Source organism: Pinus tabuliformis, chromosome 5_1 (genome assembly GCF_031772625.1).
Source record: "Pinus tabuliformis cultivar Carrire ecotype Pingquan chromosome 5_1, CPIR1, whole genome shotgun sequence".
NCBI lineage: Eukaryota > Viridiplantae > Streptophyta > Pinopsida > Pinales > Pinaceae > Pinus > Pinus tabuliformis.
Window position 1 is genome coordinate 390,090,825 of NC_142305.1, and position 24,545 is coordinate 390,115,369.

A 24,545-nucleotide genomic window follows, 5' to 3' on the forward strand; every position below is an offset into this window, starting at 1 on the left:
AAGAGTTTAAGGCCAAGAATGTTTACTTCATCCTTGTTATTCGCCCAATCAATGACCAATTTTGAATCACCCAAAACCTGTAATCTAGAAAGGCCTTTTCTCGAGTTAGTTCTAGGAGAAACCATAAGGCTGCTAATTCATCTTTGTCATTTGAGCCTCACCCAAAACCTGTAATCTAGAAAGGCCTTTTCTCGAGCTAGTTCTAGGAGAAACCATAAGGCTGCTAATTCATCTTTGTCATTTGAGCCTCTGACGAGGGAGTAACGACAATAGATGAAGTGATTGTTACTAAAATACAAAGCTACCCCAATACTACATCAAGTGGGGTGGCCTTAACTGGCACCATCGAAAATTCCCTAAGAAGATTCATAGTCACTTTCAGGCATGTTAAGAAACTTGGGATTTTTTGGATTTGACTCCAATGTGAACTCTGAAGTGAGGGTCACCACCAATGCTACACACCTCTCTAGAGAAATTGGCCTATCTTGATTTAAGACAACTAGGTTCTGGGTATGCCAATTATCAACAACCAATAGACATGGGAGAGCTTTGAAAGAAACCACCTATTATCGTGCCACCAAAATATGTAAGTGTCACGAAGGCAAGTGCCCCCCACCTTGTTTTAGGCTTAAAATTTTTCCATAAAAAAGAAACCACTTGAGCTACATAAGAATAATGTGAAAAGAGATGACTATGGGTTTCCTCTTAAGATTTGCAAAGGGAGCATTGGTTTGGCTCATGCCATCCCCTCTTTTGAGGATTATCCCAGGTAAGTAATTGTTTTGAGAGAGATAGCTACAAATTTAGCATGGCTTTCAAAGGAGCATGTGTTCCCTAAGGCACTTTTCACCACCAATACTTTCATTCTGAGATGTGGTCCTAGAACTAAGCTTTATAACCCAATATTTTAGTGAAGGAATTAGTATGGATATTCTTGGACCAACATAAAGAATATCGCCTCGAGTCTCTGAGGGAGATAGTGTTATCCAAAACTTAATCCACAAATTTCTTCCATTCCTCAACACAGGCTCCCGAAAATCCTAACTCTCGAGCAAACCTCCATCCTTGACGTCTCCTAAGTTGTGGCTCATGGGATTTGACGTCTACTAAGAATATTGTATTTAAGTGCTTGAGTTCATCCAACAAAGGAGCAAACAACTTATAATCTTCACATGCCCCATAGCAAGGTTCGAGGCCTAGGTGAATCTACCTCCCATCTCCCACATGCTAAGTGGTCCATTTGCCAACCAGTGGGAAATCTCAAACCAAAGCTTTCCAAACAATTGAGCAAGAAGAAGATTAATTTAAGACTCGAAACCAATCAACTAGAGCCATGCTAGGAAACTATTTATTGTATCACCTTATATCATAGAGATTTTTCCTGTGTAAGATGCCACACATTTTTACTAGCTAGAGCTTATGTAAAAATATTTGAGTCTGTTATACCCCATCCCCCCATCTCCTTTGAAGCTAAAAAATTGGACATTACAAGAGGGAGGACTTTTAGGCTACTAGCACTAGACCAAAGAAAATGAAAAGTGGCTTTCTCGATTAGATTTAATACACCTTTTGGGGCAAAAACTACGGAATTTCAGAAGACAATGATATTTTCCAGGACATATTTCACAAGCACAAGCCCACCTCTAATGGATATAAAATGATTGGTCCATACTGAGATTCAGGCTTCCACTTTTCTAACCATCCACATCCAATTTGTGATGCAATACTTGTTTTTCTTAATGTTGAAACCCAAATATTTAAAACCACCATTCAAATTTTTAACCATGAAGGGAAGATAATCCCTAAACATAAAAAGGGGTTCTGCTGAAAACCTGTTGTATATAATGTAGAACTTGTTTGCATTTATCTCCATACATGTGTCTTTATAGAATAGGTCTACGGAATCTTTGAGAAAGGAGCAATCTCTTCTATCCCCTGCTATGCAAATAAGGAAATTGTCCACAAATAACAAGTGAGTGACCATCATTCCTTCAACCACTTTGATCCCATGAATATGCCCCTGGGATCGAAGCTCACAAACTAGTCTATCGAAAGGCTCTGCGATGATTAAGCAAAAGTGGAGGGGACAACATACAACCTTGGCAAAGACCTCTTGAGGCTTGGAAAAAATATGAAGGGACACCATTGATTAAAACCATGAAGTTGGTCGACTAGATACACCCCATTTTCTAATTAACAACCTAAAGGGAAAATCCCAACTAAGGTAACACTAGTTGTAGGAAAGTCCAGTTGACCTTGTCATATGCCTTTGATAGGTCCAATTTAAGGATGGAAGATCATGAATTTGATCTTTTTAAGGGAGTGAAAAACCCCTTGACCTAGAGCAACTTCATAAATGTTCCTGTTGTGGAGGAACCCAAACTATTCCTCTTATTTATATGAAATGAGGATTGGAGTAATTCGAATTACAATGATCTTGGAGATGAGTTTATAAATGAGATTGCAACCAATTATCAATTGATAATCATAAAAGGAAAGGTCATCCTGAGTTTTTGGAATTAGGCATAAGAAAGTAGAATTGAGGGATCCCATGAACAATCTTTAGGAGGTCATATTTTAGAAGCTCATAAAAACGAAGGTAGAATTCTACCGAAAATCCATCTGGACCAAGGCTCTCTGATTTATGCATTGAGGAGAGTGCTACTATAATTTCTTGATCCGAGGTTGTTTTTTTTAATACATAACTTATCTCTTTTGATACCACCCCGGCGAATTTTTGGAGCACTTGTAAAATTTCCTGAATAGGGTACCCCACAGGTGCTCTAAAGAGATCTTGAAAATGATGAACCCCACTGCTGATTTATTTGGAAAAGTGTGGAGGATGTCTCCATTATGATCACGAATGCCCCAAATGGTGTTTGCAATTTTTCTTTGATTAGAGAATTGATGAAAAAACAATATTGTTATCCTTAGAAGCAAGTCATATAACAAAGTTTATTAATCACCACCACTCTTCCTCCTCCACCAATAGAGAATGTCTTTCTTCTTCAAGGGATTTAAGGATAATTAATTAATTATATGTGATAGAATTGGCATCCATATGGGATAAGGTATCATCAATTAGCCTCTCTACTTCAATCAATCGATCCTACACCCTTTTATAATGATCTATGGCCCGCGACTTGGAAACCAAATTAATAAAGCTCAAATTAATGAAAATTTGTTCCATATACAAAAGATAACTTGACTGGTGTAACAACCTCCAAAGACTTAACACCAAAGTTTGGTAGTATTCCTTGTTTAACCGGGAGGGGATAAAGTTAAAGGGAATCACCTTTGACCCATCCTGCGGATCCATGCATAGCATAATCGGTTTGTGATCCGATAACCCTCCTGAGTAGACCGAGGCTTTGAAATATAAGCCTTAGCTCATCATTGCTTCTAAAGCTAAGAACCTATTGAGTCTTTTTGAAACCCCATTGCCATCCGAGCGACCATTCATCTAGGTTGATAAAATTTTGACAACTTCATTTTCCAAGAGATAGTTTTGAACTAGCCAATCAGAAGAAAAAAAGTTGTGGAGGGGATCCAACTGAGGATACTCCCCCCTTACTTCCTATAATCCCAAAGTAAAATTGAGATCTCCCCCAATAATCACAAAGTAATTCATAAAAATATTTGCATAGGCCAATTCCTACCAAAGATGCTCTCGATTAGGATATGACCCATAGATATTTATAAAAGAAATAGGAGAATCAAGATCTTTATGTAGAAACTTAACAAGAATGTCTGAGCGAAAGGAAGAAGACAAGATGGCCTTGAAATTTGAATTCCACCCAGCAATTAGACCCCTTGAAATTCCATCAGAGTTAATATGGATAAAGGAAAAATTCTTTAGGAAAGCTTCAAGAATTTAGTGTGCCTTTAATCAAGAACACATAGTTTCTAGTAACATTAATAAGTTTGGTTTGAAAGAAGTAATCAATATTTTAAGGGTGGGTTTTTTTTCAAACACCCCCAATGCCTCTATAATTGAATGACAAAATTTTCATGGGGAAGCCATAGACATTGTTGAATTTTCTCTAAGGGCCATAATAATAGAACATTATTTTGCTTCCTTTATTTCCAATTTGACTCTCTCCTAAGCCTTGAGTAAATGAGACTTTCTACCAATCAGTAATACCGCTAGGGGGTCCAACACAAGGCCACCACTAAAAGGCTTGGGAAAACCCTGATTCTTCCTTAGTTGGAGTGCATAACTACACTTGGACTCCTGAGGAAAAGTAAGAGAGGGAATTTAAGGAGGGGAATATGCATTAGGGGAATTTTGAGGTCTAAAATGGGCCTCCTAATAAAAATGTACAACCAGAATCAAGATTATAAGAACCAATAGGAATCAAGATGATGATGTCAACCATGGGGGATGATTCACCATTTTTGGAGAAAAAAAGTAACAAGATTAAAAAATATTAAAATAATAAAACTAATTTTTCAACTCATGTTTTCAACTTATCTCCCTAAGGTTTTACTCAAATTTCGAGTGGGAGTACTTGTTGGATGAAAAATTTAATTCCTCATCCAATGAGTACCCATGTTGCATACTCTCGATGGACCTTGCTACACGAAAAATGAGAAATACATGAAAATGTGATTGCAATCACGTTTTCATGTATTTCTCATTTTTTGTGTAGCATGTTCCATCAAAAGTATGCAACATGAGTACACCTTGGATGAGGAATCAAATTCTACATCCAACATGTGTTTCTGCTCGAAATTTGAGTAAACCTATAGGGATATAAGTTGAAAATACAAGTTGAAAAAATAGTTTTTTCTTTTTTCCCTCTAAAATTTGATGATGTAATCTAATATTGTTTTATTATTCCCACTATTATTGTATAATTTCCTTAGGAGGCCAATTTTAGACCTCAAAAGTCCCCTAATGAAAGGGGGGGTGAAGAGTGGGTAGGGATCAGTGGCTCCACAAGAGCTAGAGGGGCCTCCCAAGAGAGAGGATACCAGAGATGGGGGGGAAGCGGGGCCAATATTTGGAATTGGGCATCTCTCTTTAGGGTCTACAAGGGAAAACCATTAGTAGAGGGATTAGGGACATGTGACTTATCAACATAGATCCTGGGGGTAGAAATGTACATTGAAGAGCCATTCTAACCTGGTCTTGTAGGGATCCCCTGAGAATTCAATTTTTTCAGGGAGAGCTGCACTGGGGAAGTAAACCAAGACACATCTAAGGGCCCTAGCTAGGGAAATATTTCTAGATGTGTCCAACATTGTGACAACGATGACACTTGAAAGGTATATTCTAGTAATCCACTTTTTGTACCCAAACTGACCCATCTGCGGAAATCTCCACATCAACAATGAGGCCCCCCCAAAGGCAAACATCTACTTGGCTCTAGGATATATGTCAATACTCTTTCCACTACCAAAACTCCTCCACACTAATGAAATAACCCAATTTGTTTCCTATTGTAACACCCCCTCCTTCGAGGTCTACCCAGGAAACCGACGAGTCAGGGTAAACATGTGACGAGAGAGGCTACTATAAGGGATTGAACTTCCTTGGTGACCTTAAGGAAATGGAACCGATGAAATGTATCAAACAAACCCATCCACGTCAACAACAATACCCTCAGGATACCTTTCAACCACTCAAACATCCTGTCCTTGAGTCCCACTGGTGATTTAATCCTTTTAACCCGTGGTCGCTCTCATGCTATAGGCAAAACAGTGATCAGAAGCCAAATTCACTCTCATAGGTCTATGTGCCAGCGTCCCTAGACTTTTTCCAGTAGACCTGTGCTAGCGTCCCCAAGATTTGAGCCACTTTTCTAGCCCAGAATCCCAAAATTTTCCAAGAAATAACCTTCAGAATCCATCAAAGACATGATGACAATATAAACAAATAAAAAACAAACCTCCAAACTAGGCTCAAGCATCCTCGACCAAGAGTGACATTTTGTCAAACACTTGGCATCAATGCAACCTATAGGTATAGGATATAATACAAAGAATAAATGACTGAAAAAACTTAACAAACATAACCAAAAGTATCACCTCCTTCTCCATTGAACTATTATAACATCAATTAGGCGTTCATCCATCCATTTAACAATTACCAGTAAATACATGGAATAACCATGACATGAACTAGTCATTTAACCATGCTTGTAACCACCATAAAACCATATAAATATCATAGATATGACAACCATTAAATCCACATATAAGCCAGTGAAAAAGTAAGAGAACTTAGCTTTTATTAACCATAGGAAAATCCGACTAGGTTTAGGACTTCCACGTACCACTAGACCGTGGACATGGCTGAACCAATTCTCTCTTTCAGCCAGTCACCCCCGTGCCATATTCCAAGCATGAATGTGGTATCACATAGAGTAACCAATCCATGAACAACCAAGGTAATCCAGAAGTTAAACTACCTCCACCCTCATCAAACCATGATCACACCAGAACCGATGCTTCAATCACAACTGAACCGAACTTGGAATGCCATCCAGAATCCATCACTATCCTTGAGGAATTTTCCATCTCCTTGTCTCTCAAGATTTATCGTAATCCAATCCCAGATCACTAGGCCCTAAACTGAGACCAATCTCTCAAGATTTACCGCAATCAAATCCTAGGTCACTAGGCCCTAAACCGAGACCAATCTCTCAGGCTTTACTGCAATCCAAACCTGGATCACTAGGCCCTAAACCGAGACTTCTCTCTCTGGCTTTGCCATGTATCCCACCAAAAACGGTCAAGGGATTCCTAAGCCTTTGGGAATGAACCTTGAGACCACCTCCACCCTAGATTCTGAAATCCATTCGGCAAACCAAAGCTCAAAATTGAGATAAACATCCCAACATAATATGGCATCCATAAAAAGGAAAGGCTAGGGTGAAATCCATTTTCATAACCCGACAAAACCATGCCACCGACAACAAGAGAACCATACACCAACATGAAAATCCATGCATGTCAAAACCAAATAGGAAGTCACACATGCAAAAGGTTACCTGCAAATATTCCTACTGAAGCTACTTGATCCTGCTTTCCTTTCCTTGATCCTTGTTTTCCTTCCCTTCCCTTTTCTTTCTCTTCCTTCCTTGATCCAAAGCTATAGTGTTCGATGAAAACTCTAAGTGACCAAGAGTGAGAGAGAGAGAGAGAGAGAATAATGAGAGAGCTCCAAACTTGAACTGACAAAAGGTTAGACAACTGATCCTCAAAAGCCTTTTCATGAGTGAGGCGTCTATTTTCTTCATTTTCTATTATTTTCCTTCAATATCCTCCTCACATGCAACTTGTGACCTTTCACCTTACTTTTCTCCTAATTTCCTTTAATTCCATAAATAAATGTGCCAAAAATGCTTTTTTGCCTTTTAATTCCTTTTCCTTAGCCTTTGCCAATTTCCCTAGCCAAAACACACATATAGTGATTCCCACTAGGATATCTTTTCCCAACATTAAGCTTGGAATAAATGTCGCTTAACCATGGTCTTATTTTGCCTTTATTAACTTTTATTACATGGAATTTTCACCAGTGTTGTTACAAAACCCTCCCCTTTGGGAGACACCATTCTCGATGTTAAACCACACCATGACCTCAACAAAACCGCTGAAAAGAAAACATACTGCCCATGGAGCTTTATAAATTAGCTCGTTGCAGTATTTACAATGAAAGACATGCTTAAATGCAAAACATCACAACAACATGACAATATAAAAACCATAATAACATGATACCCATACCGCTTATTGGAGCTTTATAACTTAGCTCATGGCATAATTTACATCCATATACATATACATATACATACATATACCAAAACATCAACAAAACATATGCCAACATATACCAACATCAAACCAAAATTGCTTTTCCTCAACCAACAAACAATGAAGGATACAGGGCATGCAACTGATCTGCCATCTCTCATGTAGCTTCTTTAGGCCCAAAGTGCTTCCACTGCACTTTAAATTGTTCTATGGCTCTGTTCCTAAGCATGAGATGTTTCTGATGCAATATGCACTGAGGGTCCAATTGGAACTCTCCTTCTTTCTCCACCTGCAATACAGACCAATCAATAACATGATCAACATCCTTTATATACTTCTTAAGAAATGATATATGGAAAACATCATGGACTTTCACTGTTGGAGGAAGTGCAAGTCGATATGCCACTGGTCCAATCCTCTCAAGTATCTCGAAAGGCCTACAATATCATGGTGCCAACTTGGCACATGAACCAATACTCAAAGATATTTTCTTGGGCTTGATGTGCAAATACACATGATCCCCAACCTGAAACTCCTTGAACATCCTGTGTTGATCAACATAACTCTTTTGTCTATCCTGTTTGTCTTTAGTTTCTTCTTTATAACCTTCATTTCCTGCTCCAGGTCCACCAACATATCTAGTCCAATAAGTGCCCTATTCACTGGATCACTCCAACTGACGGGAGTGTTACAACTCTACCCATACAATGCCTTGAAAGGACTTATCCTCAATGACTCCTGATAACCATTTTTGTATGAGAACTCAACCAATGGAAGATACTCCTCCCATTTCTTTTGTTGATGCATCACGTACATCCTCAACATATCCTCCAAGATCCTGTTGACCCTCTCTGTCTATCCATATGTCTATGGATGATAAGTTGTACTGAAGGCCAACTTTGTACCCAAGCCTGCAAATAGATCCTTCCAAAACTTGGAAGTGAACTTTGCATCCCTGTCCGACACAATATTCTTTGGAACACCGTGCAGTCTCACTATCTCCTTGATAAACACATGTGCTACCTCACTGGCTGAATATGTAGTCTTTACTAGAATGAAATGAGCTACCTTACTCAACCTGTCAACCACAACCATAATAGAATCATGTTGTTTTACTGTCCTCGGAAGACTTGTAATGAAATCCATGGAAACGACCTCCCATTTCCATTCCAGAATCGCTATAGGATATAGTGAACCACCTGGATGCTTACATTCTGCCTTGACCTACTGATAATCTAAACATCTAGCCATGAACTTTGCCACTTCCTTCTTCATATTCAGCTAATAGTAGAAATTATTTACCATTGTCAATGTCTTCTGATATCTTGGATGAACCGAGTATGGCTTGGAGTGAAACTCTCTCAAGATAAGCTTCTTGAGCTCACTGCAATTCGATACATAAATCATGTCTCTAAATCTCACCAAACCATCTGTTGTGAGACAATAGTCTACATATGGATCACCTATACCCGTACCTGTATTTTTTCTCTGTTGTAGCCTATGCATAATCTCCATGTATTTGTCATCCCGTTGTCTTGCCTGCAAGATCCTATCCTGTAACTCTGTCCCATAAGAGCTCATAGCTGCTATATGATTTACCTGTACCTTCATACTAAGAGAATTTGCAACTTGATTCTCCTTCCCTTTGATGTATCTAATCTCGAAGTCAAACTCACTAAGGGTAGCCAACAGTCTAGCTTTCTTGGCATTTAGATTCGGCTGATCAAAAAAATATCTCAATCCACTTTGATCGCTCATCAATGTAAACCTCCTGCTAAGAAAATATGACTCCACATCTTCAATGCATGTATAATCATTGCTAGCTCAATATCGTGTGTTGGGTAGTTCTGCTTATGCTCATTCAGTGTCAGTGACTCATGGCACACTACCTGTCCTCTCGCATGACAAGTCCACCAAGTCCTCTCTTTCAAGCATTTGTACACACTACAAACTACTTGTTTGGATCCACAATCTTTAACATTGGTGCATGTGTCAACAACTGCTTAAGATTCTCAAAACTAGCCTCACACTCCTTTATCCATTCGTACTTGTTACCTTTCTGCTGTAATGGTGTGATAAGATATGCAATGTGTGAGAAGTTCTTGATGAACCTACTATAGTAACCTACCAATCCCATAGAAGATCTCACCTCATCCACATTCCTAGGAGCCGCCCACTCCATGATGGCCCTTATCTTTTCTGGATCCATGCTTATGCCATCCTTGGAGACAACATGCCCCAAGTAATGTACCTCAGTATGAAAGAAGATGCATTTGCTAAGTTTAGCATACAACTGATGCTCTCTTAGTAATCTCAATATTGCTGCTAAATTCTCGGCATGTTCTTCCTCATTCTTATAACAGGTGTGCTCATCCTGTAAGGTGCTTTTGATGTTGGAGCTACCCTTTGCACCAACTCAATAGAAAAGTCCACCTCCCTGTGAGGTGGAAACTCTGTAATGTCCTCAGGAAATACATCTTGAAATTGCTGCAAAACTAGGTACCTGCTTAACACATCATCATCCTTAACCTCCTTACCCTTGTCACTAGAAATGTGTATTGCAAACATCACACTACCTTTTATGTGACTGCACTTAGCCTACATAGCGGTAACCATCCTCAGTGATGTAGGCTTCTTCTTCCCCTGCAAAGTCCTATTTTCCCCACTATCATCCACACACTCAATGGCCTTGTCAAAGCAATCCACTTTGGTTCTGTGAAGGTATAGCCAATCCATACCCAAAAGCATATTATACGATCCCAATGGAAATACATTCAAATGGGTTGTTGTAGGCATACCATTTAACTCAAATGCATAATCTCTTACCCAATGGTGAACTCTCTTCTTCGTACTTGTATCCAACTGTACCAACCAAGATTCTGCATGCACTTCTTTTCTCAAACCACACTTATTCACCAGGTCAAGATTAATATAACTATAGTTAGATCCAAGAGCAATCCAAATAGAAACAACTTGATCATAAAGCTTACTATCCATCTCAATGATCGATGCCTAATGATCTGCCTGCCTGTTGTTCATAGTTGCATAGATTTGAGGAATGCTATGACCAACATCACCAAATGTATGTGCCTCCTGAACACTATAGATATGGGGTCTACCACCACTCTAATAATGTGGAAAATCCCTCTTATGATGATCCTTACCACATATCCAATGCTGCAATGGTTCCCTATCACCGCCTCTAGCGTGTTGCTCTCCACGTCCCTTCTTAGTTGTATTGAATCTCTTTTAAGGAATTGCATTTTCTTTCTCACTTTCATCTTGAGGTCTTCCTCCCTTTGGTGGTAATTTTCCTTTAGCTTTCTCATTTATTTTCAAGTCATGCTTAGGCTTAACTTTGCGTTTTGATTGCTCATAACAATGCTTCAAATTTCAGATGGCCTCCTCCAACGATCTAAGCTCATTGAACTCAATCTGGTCTCTATATGCAACTTCCAGTACACTGATAAATCTCTGAACCTTGGCCTTCCCCTCCCAAAGGTAAGGCACATATCTCAACAAATCCAAAAATGTGCTAGTATACTCATCATATGTCATAGAACCCATCCGCAACTCATACAAATCCTTAGCTCTGTCATCGTAGTACCTCTCTGACAAGTGCTTCTTCTTGAAGAGCCTTTCAAATGCATGCCAAGTCAAATATTCCTCATGTATACATTTTGAATTCTTCACGCCTTCCCACCAAATATCTGCTTTACCTTTGAGACTGAAAGTGGCTATCTTTGCTTTCATGTTTTCTGAATAATCATGCAATTGGAAGAATTTCTTCATACCTAGCAACCATGCTTCTACATCGTGTGATTTATTCATCTCTCCATAAAAGGTAGGTGTCTTTGCCTTCTTAAACTCACCTGGAAAGTATCCCCTATCACTGGTCCTAGGATGATAACGATGATGATCATGATGCCTATCAGAACCAAAATTGGAATAGTACATGTGTCGATCATTTCTCCTATCTGGAGTGTCGAAAAACCTGCCATCTCTAATGGTGTTAGACATGTCTGACCTGTGTCTACTAGGAGACCTACTTCCATATGCCCATTAGTTTTGTACTCATGTCCATGGTTGATTCGAAGTGGTCATTGTTGCTACAAATATGACAAACTCTAAAGTAGTATCACATTCACCTTTTCTTGTTTCTCTTGTTCCTACATGATTTTTTCATTGTATTCTTTGCAACTCCTTATTTATTCCTTTAGGCTTCTCAATGTGTCTACAAAGTCAGAAGAGTTCCCCTCACCACACCAACCATCTGATGCATAGGGAGATTCTATGTAGTCTACCACCTTTCTAGCCATCTAATCTGTTTCCTGCAAGGCATACTATGTCATCTAAATCAAATCATAATAAACCAACATACCTTAGCATAATTCGGGGAGGATACCTTGTTTGCAAGATCATCAAATTAGCATGATACATGTATAACATAATCATAACATCATATAGACATATATCGAATAAGTGTATCAACACATAAACATCATTCTATCTAGGGTCTAGTCATCAATGCATGGCCATATCAACAATGCATGCTATGACCTCATACATGAAAACAACCATTACTGCATTGCACACATTTTCACATGCAACTATCAACATTCATAAGCAATGCCTAATCAACTACACATACCTATGAACACATGTGGTTGAGCATAAGCAATCAATTCTTGTAATCAACCTAGAAGATTGATACATGTAATCAAAACATTCAAGAATGCAGCTGACATGCAAGGATGTAGTCAAGCGACATATAATCAACATGTAAGTGACATATTACCATATGCAACTAGTCATATACTTCTGATGATGCATCTCACAAAATCACATCATGTTTCTCATGACAACCTTACTATAATCATGATCAACATGATGTAATGCAACAAGCACAGGGAATGAAAGTGTAAGAGACATACATGCAACTGGCATGCATGCATGATCAACACTTTCACCCAAAGAGAGCGCAACCATGCTCTGATACCAATCTGTAACACCCCCTCCTCCCATCTCTACCCAAGAAACTGACCAACTAGGGTAAATATACGATGAGAGTGACTACTATAAGGAATTCAACTTCCTTGGTGACCTTAAGGAAATGGAACCGACGGAACAAACCTATCCACATCAGAAACAACGCCCTTAGGAGACATGTCATCCACTTAGACATCATGTCCCTGAGTCCCATTGGTGATTTAAGCATTTTAACCCTTGATCGCTCTCATGTTATAGGCAAGACAATGACCAGAAGCCAAATTTTCTCTCATAGGCCTATGTGCCAGCGTCCCTAGACTTTTTCTAGCAGGCTTGTGCCAACGTCCCCAAGATTTGAGCCACTTTTCTAGCCTAAAATCCTGGCCTCTGCCCAGAACTTGCTATAACATTTAGAATCCATCAAATACATGATGACAATATAAACAAATAAAAATTCAACCTCAGGACTAGGCCTAAGCATCCCCAACCGGGACTGACATTCTGTCAAACACTTGGCATCAATGAAAACTACAAGTCTAGGATACAATATAGAGCATAAATGAAAGAAATTAAGAAACATGACCAGAAGGATCACCTCCTTCTCCATTGAACTATTATAACATCAATTAGGTCATTCATCCATCCATTTAACAATTACCAGTAAATACATGAAATAGCCATGACATGAACCAACCATTTAACCATGCTTATAACTAGCATAAAACCATATAAATATCATAGATATGACAACCATCAAATCCACATATAAACCAGTACAAAATTAAGAGAACTCAGATTCTATTAATCATAGGAAAATCCAACCAAGGTTGAGACTTCCACATACCACCTGATCGTAGAAATGGCTAAACCAAATATCTCTTTCAGCCAGTCACCCCCGTGTTATATTCCAAGCATGAATGTGGGATCACATAGAACAACCAATCCATGAACAATCAAAGGCATCTATAGGTTAAACTACCTCCACCCTCATTAAACCGTGATCACACCAAAACCAGTGCTTCAATCACAACTGAAATAAACTTGTAATGCCATCCAGAATCCATCACTATCCTTGAGGAATTTTTCGTCTCCTTGTCTCTCAAGATTTACTGCAATCCAATCCCAGATCACTAGGCCCTAAACCAAGACCAGTCTCTTAGGCTTTAAAACAATCCAAACTCGGATCATTGGGCCCTAAACTGAGACTTCTCCCTCAGGTTTTACTGTGTATCCCGCGAAAATCGGTCAAGGGATTCCTAGGCCTTTGGGAATTAACCTTGAGACCACCTCCACCCCAGATTCCGAAATCTGTCTGGAAAACCAAATCTAAAAACTGAGATGAACATCCCAACATACCATGGCATCCGGAAAAATGAAAGGATAGTTTGAAAACCACTGTCCTAACACGGCAAAACCATGCCACTGTCAGCAAGAGAACCATACACCAACATGCAAATCCATGCATCTCCAAAATAGCTAGGGAATCACACATGAAAAAGGTTACCTACAAGTATTCCTGCTGAAGCTGCTTGATCCTACTTTCCTTTCCTTGATCCTTGCTTTCCTTCCTTTCCCTTTTCTTTCTCTTCCTTCTTTGATCCAAAGCTAGAGTGCTCCAAGAAAACTCTAAATGACCATGAGTGAGAGAGAGAGAGAATAATGAGAGAGCTCCAAACTTGAACTGACAAAAGGTTAGCCAACTTATCCTTAGAAGCCTTTTTATGAGTGATGCCTCTATTTTCTTCATTTTCCATTATATCCCTTCAATTCCTCCTCACATGCAACTTGTGACCTTTCACCTTACTTTTCTCCTAATTTCCTATATTTTCATAAATAAATGTGACAAAAATGCCTTTTTGCCTTTTAATTCCTTTGCCTTAGCCTTTGCTAATTTTCTTAGGCAAAACACACATCCAGTGATGCCCACTAGGATATCTTTGCCCAACATTTAGCTTGGAATGAGTTCCCCTTAACAATGGTCTTATTTCGCCTTTATTAACTTTTATTACATGGAATTTTCACCATGGTTGTTACACCTATGGAAAAAAAAATACTCCATGCTCCAAAAATGGAAGGGAAAGCTTACGAGCAAAGCCCACACCCTAAGATAGTCCATAGGCTGATGAGTTGAGTGTTGGACATAGTGCTATCATTGATGAAAACCGTTGTCATTGATGTCAAGTGATAATTTAGAGGAAGCGGTAGTATCATTGATGTCAAAAAACAAGTCGAAGGAATCAATAGAATAGTCCAATGTCTTGACAATATCACATCAAATGGTGTCAAAGTGGCTTAAATTTTATCAAGTTTTTGTTGAAGTTATGATGCTCAAATGAATCTATGGATGACATGGTTGGATAGTCCTCTATGAGGCATTTCCAACGATATATCACACTTGGTCAAGCTATTCTTGAATAAAAAGATATGATAGTTTGAAGTTGGCAATAATAAAAGGGGCAAATGTTAGTTTCCTTTCTCCATTTTTACAATTACACAAACATACTATTATCTAGTGAACAATTGTTAGTTCCCTTCCCCATAAAAGAAAAACTAATAATAAAAGAGGTTTTTCAAGCCAAAACGTATTAGAAAGACTAATAAATGTGAGAGTTTAACTAAATATAACCAAACTATTGAAAGAGACATATTAATCTTAAGTTAATAATCATATCTAGTTTTTAACTAAATCTTGACTAATAAAATTTGTTAATATTTTATTCAAATAAGCATAGGATTTAAGGCCATGATTGCGAAAGATTGTAATTTTAATCTTAAAAAAAATATTTTTGGGAGTAGTAGTTTTTGAAATGGGAGTAAAAATAGACACTAAACACGACATGTTAAAAAAAAAATGAGGGTTCTTGTCTCATTGACAACTATGTTTTAAATAATCAACTAAGATATGTGATATTTAGAAGTGTTGTATATTGTATATGTAATCCCCGAGGATTTAAATGCCACTAAAATAGCTATTGATATAGTTCTAAATGATGTAGAATTGTTGATAAAATTAATGAATTAAACTTATTGAATCTATCATATCATTGAGAGATAAAGAATTTTGCACTTCAAGTTGTCAAGGGCACAAATTTTTTCTTGGCTTTCCATCTTGACTCATTAGAATAAACTTCACACTTGTAAAAATTTAAACCATAATGTGAAAATTAAATCACATCGTTAAAGTAGTAAATTAATACCATATAAAGCGAGAACTCTATCTAAAACACACTTAATAAGATACTAATGTTTATATCAACCATGTGATCATGGTATGTTGATGGAAAAACCCAACAGAGTTGCAACTATAATATACTTGTTGTAGCTAAACATGTAGCAATTCCTCATCCACCGACATAATCGTCGGATGTTAAAAGGGGAATAATATATGTATGCAAATAAGGAACGTAAATGAAAAAAAAGGAACACACACAATATGTATATTCACTAGTAAACTCTGAGAGTGGGCCCTTGCTTGAAGAGCGGTGATGAATCCTTGTAACAAATCGTAATTCAGTTATGCAATAAAAAGTTTCCATTAATGGAAATATTGTAAAATTACAATATATTCTTCATCTTGTAGACTTTATTTTAGTTAAGGATAATTTAAATTACATTGAGTTGCAAATAAATGCATATATATGGGAGAGTTCTTCAATTCCTCAAAATATGTAGTATGGAATTCCAAGACTCCCCCCACTTATTTTTCACAAGGAATTCACATCTATCTCATGGTCTTTATTGACATTGACATGGTGGTGGGTTTCTAGAGAAATGATTTTGTGGGTCCATCATCCTTATTTATTTGCTAAACAAAAAAATTGCCTAAGAAGTGATTTCTTAGGCCCTGTTGTAGATTAAAAACAACAACATTATTTTTTGGAAAATAATGAGTCCTTCCCCAAAATTTTCATAATTTTCTTTGCTTCATGGTTTCTTTTGTATTTAATTAATAATTTTTTATTTTTATTAATATAGTTTTGTGTCTTTATTTTTATTCTTGGATTTAAGTTTATTTCAGAAACCAAATTTTGCTTCTTTAAAACTCATTATTAGTTTAATCAATTTATAGTACATTACAATAAAGGAAGGAAATGTTTTAATTAATAAAACCTTTGATTGAAAAAGAGTTATCTCTAGAAATAGTTTCTATATTCAAGAATCTCACCATCCAAATATGTTTTCACATACTTACCTTATATTTAAATCTTAAAAACTATGAGGGAGTAATTACTAAATAATCTAGATCACATATATTTGGATACTAGATATCTTGATCTAGCCTTAATTAGTCTCTCAAAATTTAATATCCAGTATCCAAGACTTTCATAAGTGTGCTCTTTTATCTGTAACCAGAAGTTGGATACGTGAATACCTTTCTCAATAAACTTAAGCCACGATGCAATATTCAAATAACAAAGTGTTCTTTATTATTTAGGATTTTCCAAAACATATCTGGACCCAATCTATTGTTAAACACCCACCTTGTTAACCTTTGGATACCAAATACCTTCTCCATTGTTATGTCAAAGCTTATATCTACATCTAAGTATTTTAATAAGATGTTTCTCTACCACTCTCTGAATACCCTTTAATTTGAGTTGTGTAAGGAACAAAATGAAAGGAAATAAATGAAATGAAGCACACACAAATTTAAATATAATAGAGAGCACAATAATATAGTGAAAACCCAACTTTTATTAATAAAAAAATAGTAGAATACTGTAGAACATAAATTGGCTAGAATGGTGATAACTATCTCTGAACCTAGATAGATATATATATAGAGAGAGAGATATTGTGGCTACATGCGTTTGCAAAATCTATTACAAGAGACTTAAAGTATGAACTTTTAACATAAATAAAGTACCCTAGAGGTCGAAAATCATAATCTATAAGATGAACCACCATAAGGTTTGTGGGATCTGAAGTGTTTAGTTGGTACATCAACTTGCTAGGGGTAAAACATTTGTATACAATCTCCATTTAAGGCACACAATAGCACCTTGGAAAGAAATATTTAAGGACTACCACTTTTGGCTAGGGCTAGGCATGCCATGGTAAGCCTTGCCCCCTTTAATTTCCAATGAACATCATTTAGGGCCTTAAAAGGACACTAAAAGTTTGGGACCCAAAAACCATATAAATATTTTCCAAGAATATATAGAACCATTCAGTCAGTTGAAGAGGTGGGTGGTCATTGATATCCACCTAGAATAATCCTCCCCCATTAATAAGAAATGTTATTTATTTCATCAAGTTCCCTCATCAAATGGGGAATCTTTTGCTAAATTTGGCTCCTGGTGAGACACTTGCCTTGGTAAAGAAGATACCATACTTTGACAACCTGGGGGAGTTGTATGCACTACTGGAAGGTATCCTTTGTCTTGATGTTCATGAATTGATCAATATATCTTATTCAACATAATTAATATTGAGTTATATGGGGGCTAATTTCTCAAATTCCTTTGAGGTGTCCAATATAGGTGGAAAATATGGTCGAAGCAACTCCACATTAAACACTGGGTGCAAGCCAAATAAAAGGGGAATACTCAATTCAAAATAATTTTCACCCATAACATTTGTGATTTTGTAGGTCCCATATCATAGTGGTATGAGTTTTATATGGGAACATATGAGGCATTTTTTCTATAAATGCAACCACATCTTATCACAAACCCGAAACTTGTGTGGAACCATAAGCTAGCCATGTTGTTACTTATACTTGGAACTGGTTTTCTATAGGATATCATGATATTGTTATTGGAGGTGTTGGATTCATTCAACAATTTTTGTTGCTATATCTTTCTTGACCTAAACATGGGAGTACTCTAGTAGTGAAGGTGCAACGGGCATAACTACATCAATTGGAGCCAATGGTTGGAACCCCATGCACACCTAAAAAGGACTATGTCCAATAGAGTTACGAAGTGATTTGTTATAGCTATGTTGAACATATAGAATGCTTTCATCCCATGTATGCAAATTCTTGGAGTAGTACACGTGAAAGATATGCACAATCACCTTGTTGACCACTTATGATTGTCCATCTATTTGGGGATGAAAGGCAGACAATTTGGTAAACTTGTTATCCATCAGAGACCTTAGGATGGACTACAAGGTATTGAGGAACCTCATGTCCCTATCTAAAATAATTTTTCAAGGTAGCCCAAAATGAACCCTAACACACTCAAAGAAGAGTTTAGCAATGGCTTCAACCATGATACTCTTCTTGTTTGGTGCCAAAATGGCCACCTTAGAGAACCAATGAAAAAGTTACCATAAACACATAATCATTACCATGCTTGGTGGAGGCACAATCTAACATGTAATAGATGGAGAATTACTCCCAGGGCAAGTCTAGAGTAGGTAGAGGAGTGTACAACCCCCACTTCATGATGGTTGGTTTAGTAATAACATAGGTAGTGCATGATATGATATATCGTTGGATTCCTTGTTGAAGCTTTGGGAAGTAGAAATAATTCTTAAATATTATTATTATATTCTCCACACCGAAGTTCTCTACCACTTGACTATAATGTGCCTCCTAGATTAGTTTGGCACGTTTTCTTGAAGGAACACAAAGGTGGAATCGGTATCATAAGAGTGCATCATGGATGTGGAAATATGAGACTTGTCTTCCTACGATCAATGTTTGGTATGTGGCATCGAAGTTAGATTCGATATTGTATAATTATGGCCACCTAGATGTCTCATTCCCACAAGAGTTAAGAATTGTGATTAGCACCACATACAGGGGTTGACTAAGGAAATATGCAACATGATCGGTGTTTCCATTCTTGTATTTGATGTTCATGTGGAATTGATGTAGGTACATGAACCATTTTTTATGGAAGTTATGTTGTAACTTTCCTTGTGTCTGCATGAATTGTATAGGCTTGTGATCAATGTGGATGATAATTTCCTTCCCCGTAATATATTTCTCGCATTAATGACATTCCTAGAATATGGGATACATCTCCTTGTCATATGTGGGGTATCTTATAAAATTATCAAAGAGACTTTTACTGTAATCACTAGATGTGCTTGTTGAGTGAGGAATGCATTAATAACATAGTCGAAGGCATCTACCTTAATCTCAAATCGTTATTGTAGGACTGATAGGGTGATTACTGGTGTGGAGAAAAGATAATGTTTAATATCCTTTAATGTGTTTTGTTGTGACATAGATTAGGAAAAGTTTGCTTTAAATCATCCCTTGGTCACTTGACTTAAGGGTCAAGCAAGGCCCAAGAAGCTACAAAGATTTGTTAGAGTCACCATGGCTAACTAAATTTGAATGACATGGATCTTGGTTGGGTCCATATGCACCCTATGTTCATACATGATGTATCCCAAATATTGAAATCTCTACATGCCAAATGAGAATTTCTCCATATTGACATACAAGTTAGGCTGTGATAGGGTGCTCAGGGCCTGCTGAATGTATTCCAAATGTTATGCCTATGTTCCATTGAAGATGAGGATGCCATCAAAATATACAACGACAAAAGAGTCCATAAATAGTCATCGGATATCACCTATCATCCTCATGAACATGTTTGGAGCATTAGTCAAGCCAAATGGCATGACCAACCACTTAAAAAGGCCTTCTTTAGATTTTGAGTTTGTCTTCCATACACTATTTGTTTAATTAGAACCTACTGGTAGGCAGAATTCAGATCAATATTACTAAAGAACTTGACACCCTTGAGTTGATGAAGAATATTGTAATCGGGGAATCAACCGTCTATTCTTGACAATGATTTTTTTCATGGCTTTATAATCAATAAAAAGTCTCCATGTCCCATACTTCTTTTGCAACAACATAATTAGGCTTTTTCAAGGTGATGAGCTCAGTTGAATGTGGCCCTTTAGATGAGCTCATGAATTTGGCATTTTATTTCCTCATTCTCCAAAATATAAAATCTATATATTGGGACATTAGGTAAAGTAGCAAAAAGTATCAAGTCAATTGAATGTTTGACCTGGCAGTACAAAGGCTTCTCGACAGGTAGAGCAAAGATATATTTGTATGCGTTTACAATCTTGTCAACATACTTATATTGTGCAGAGAGGCCCTGTGCCGAGGTTATGGCATTCACAATGACCTTCCTTTCACCTTCCAACCAAACCATGAAGAGGACAAACTTTGCAATATTAGAAATGACTTTTTGACATTGTTTTCTTGAGATTAATGAAATCACAATAGTAAAAACTACCTATGGTACCCTATACAACTAACCTCTTGGAATAACAATGACAATATAGGGATGAGATTCACAAACAAAATGGCATCTACACATATAATTTTGTTCTAAAAGAACATCAAAGTGGGGCCACTTGACATAGTAACTCGTCAAATACATGCAACGAGAAACAACGAGGACCAAATTACTCTCATACCATTGATCCAAGTTGTACAAGGAATGTAACGAAATGTAGGAAAGGAAATGAAACACACAGAGAAATATAGAAAAGAGCATAACAATATAGTGATTACCTAACTTCTATTAATAAATAAAATAATTAAATATTGTAGAACACAAACTGGCTAGAATGGTGGTAACTATCTCTGAAGAGAGATAGATGGAAACTACATGCATGCACAAATGTTATGCCAAGAGGTTGAAAGAATGACCTTTTAACATAAAGAAATAACCTGAGAGATCCAAAACCATAACACTAGAATACGAAATTCCAAAATGTTTGTGGTCTCCACTTAGCGCATCATAACTCATTATCATCCTTGTCTACTAACAAATACTCTTGAAGCATACATGCAACCTAGATAATTTATCACAAATCATCATAAACATTTCTAAAACATATTAATTTCAAATAGGTTATTAAATAAAGTGAAAAGGCCACAAAATCCATACTTTAACATGATAAATAATTTCAAGAGATGAAAGGGCATAGAAACAATGAGCACAATAGATTAATTTTGGACTTATCAATGTGCATTCAACAATAAATTGAAAAAGAATATAGAGCTAATCTTACCACATGCCATTGGTCTTTGATAAAATTTACAGATTAAGGTTTTTATTTGGAAATTTCCCTAATTATAATGCTAATAATTTAATGTATATATATATATATATATATATATATATATGTATATGTATATGTATATGTATATGTATATGTATATATATGTATATGTATATATATATATATGTATATACATATGTACATATATATATATATAGATCAGATGGCACGAACCCTGGAAAGAATATTGCGATGCCCTCTCTGAATCCCATATCAGAATTGTGGAAGGGCCGGATGAACTCATCTGGCAGATTGCTGATAGTGGGATTTACACTCCTCGTGAAGGATATAAACTCATCATTAACCACAGAAAGCCGGAAGTGCTAGACAGATGGTGGCACCAGATATGGAAGTTAACTGCATCGCCCAGATCCAAATTATTTTCTTGGTGTGTCCTCCGCAATCGCATTCCCACTGATGAATACCTCAAGCGTAGGGCAGTATCGGGACCCTCGCGTTGTGTGCTGTGCAAAGAAGACACAGAGACCACTGAACACTTATTCTTAAGATGCCCCATTGTTATTCAAATATGGCATAATATCAAATTTCACATACAGTACACGGGAGACTGGTCTGGTACAGACCTTATCAGCGCTTGGATAGATTAGGGGAACAAACACAGTGGCTCGAAAACTGTAAACCTCCCTATCATTGTTAACTGGTCTATTTGGAAGTCCAGAAATAGAATGATATTTGATGGATGGGAGGCTAGGTGGCCACTCGTTGAAGCTGGCATCATCACAACATACAACGAATTACCAAATCCTCCTCCCACAAAACTGCGACGGCCGACCCGTCCTCCCAATATCGACATGGGCTCGCCATGGGCTTTTTTCGACGGGGCTGCAAACGAACATGGCTGCGGAGGGGGTATCATTTTACACATATCCTCGAGGCACTTCTTTCATATCAAAGTAGGATTGGGGGCTGGCACAAACAATTATTCTGAGCTCATTTCTCTCCGACATCTGTTACATTTTGCACTCAGTCACCAATGCACCAGCATCAACATATTTGGCGATTCTCAGATTGTTACAAACTGGGTCAATAGAGTTACCACATGTCACTCACACACTCTAAATGTATTGCTTGATGAAGTATTTATACTAAAGGATGCTTTTAACTTTTTTCACATCTCTCATATATACAGAGAACATAACCAGACTGCTGACAAGCTTTCCAAGGAGGCCGCGGTGATGGAGAATGGGTTATGGGAAATCGCTGAATATTTGGATCAGCAGGAGCAGAAATACTACCATCGGCCATATATAGACCCGACATATCCTACTGCGGGTCAACAGGCGACATAACATAACAGTTTTTTGAGGTTTTGACTGCACAACATGATATAATTTGAAATAGATTGAGGATTGCCAAAAATGGCACCAATTTTGCACAATTTTTGAAAATGTAACAGACAGATATACAGCACAGACATGCAAATTTTTTGTGAAAATGTACAGAACAGTTGGCATATGCTTCAAAGCATCTACATATGTAATCTTTCATATTTATAATGAAATATTACGGATTTTTCCAGTGGAAAATGTACATATATATATATATATATATATATATATATATATATATATATATATATATATATATATGTATATATATATTTTTATTTTTTATTTTTAGTGAGTTCTGTTTTCTACTACCTATTTTTAATCTTTTAATTTAATCATTTTAAATTAGAAAATTTAGATAAATAAACATTTGTTTCTCATAAGACATCAACTTTCGAATCAAGAAAGATAAAGTATGTACACCTTAATAAATAGTTACACAAAGCAAGTCCCTTATCCCATAAACAAGGAAATATCATACATCGATTTAATATCTAACTTAATCGTAACCTAAAATTAAAAATATATATATATATATATATATATATATATATATATATATATATATATTTCTTTATTTATATATTTATTTATTATTAATTTTAGATTCCTACTTATGTATTTTAAAATATGATATAATTAAATTATGTGTTAGTGGAATTCTTTAAACTTGTAAATTAAGTGGTGTGTACTTGTGTGATACAAGTGTACCCAAGGTCTACTAAATTTTGTGAACACCTAAAAGTCCACATGAGGCCCTCCATATCCCTTGAATTCTTTCACTATTTATTAGGTTTGTTTTCAATCTTTAGTGTTACAGAATTTTACAAGTCGATGTATATCAACCTAATTTCTCTCTTTCGTGAGGCTTTTCTATCTCATATATCAACCTAATTGCTCTCTTTCGTGAGACATTTTTATCTCATCCATTGGTTGTGTGCAGTACATTATTCCTTATTCTATGCTCCATGCATTTGCCATGGTCTTTGTTAGGAAAATATTAAGGACCATGCACTATGTCAATAATCATTAGCTTAGTGCATGGCCTATCATGATATTAAAGGATGATGTATGCTCATACATACCATGGATTCTTCAGAATTTTCTGGCAACAACACTGCTCAGCTCCAGAATGGTTCACCACACTTCACCGTTGTTGGGTGCAGGAATTGCGATTAAGCAAACTCCTTCAACACTCAATTGTCAGCCCGGGGGTTTTGTAAACTTAGAGGTGAAGCACAAGAAATGCCAGAAATGATATGAACTTTTCCTAACTCTATTCCTACTTCCTTAATTACAATCTTACAGAATCGAAAAGAAAAGATCACTCAACAATTTACACCAAGGAAATTCTAGTGCTGGAATATGAAAGAAAGTATTTTTGTGAAGAAA

At 36.8% G+C, this 24,545-nt stretch overlaps 1 pseudogene; it reads right to left on the bottom strand.

Annotated features, from left to right (window-relative positions):
• The window catches only part of LOC149165092 (uncharacterized), a 37,412-nt pseudogene that overhangs the window by 2,162 nt on the left and 10,705 nt on the right, over positions 1-24,545 (bottom strand).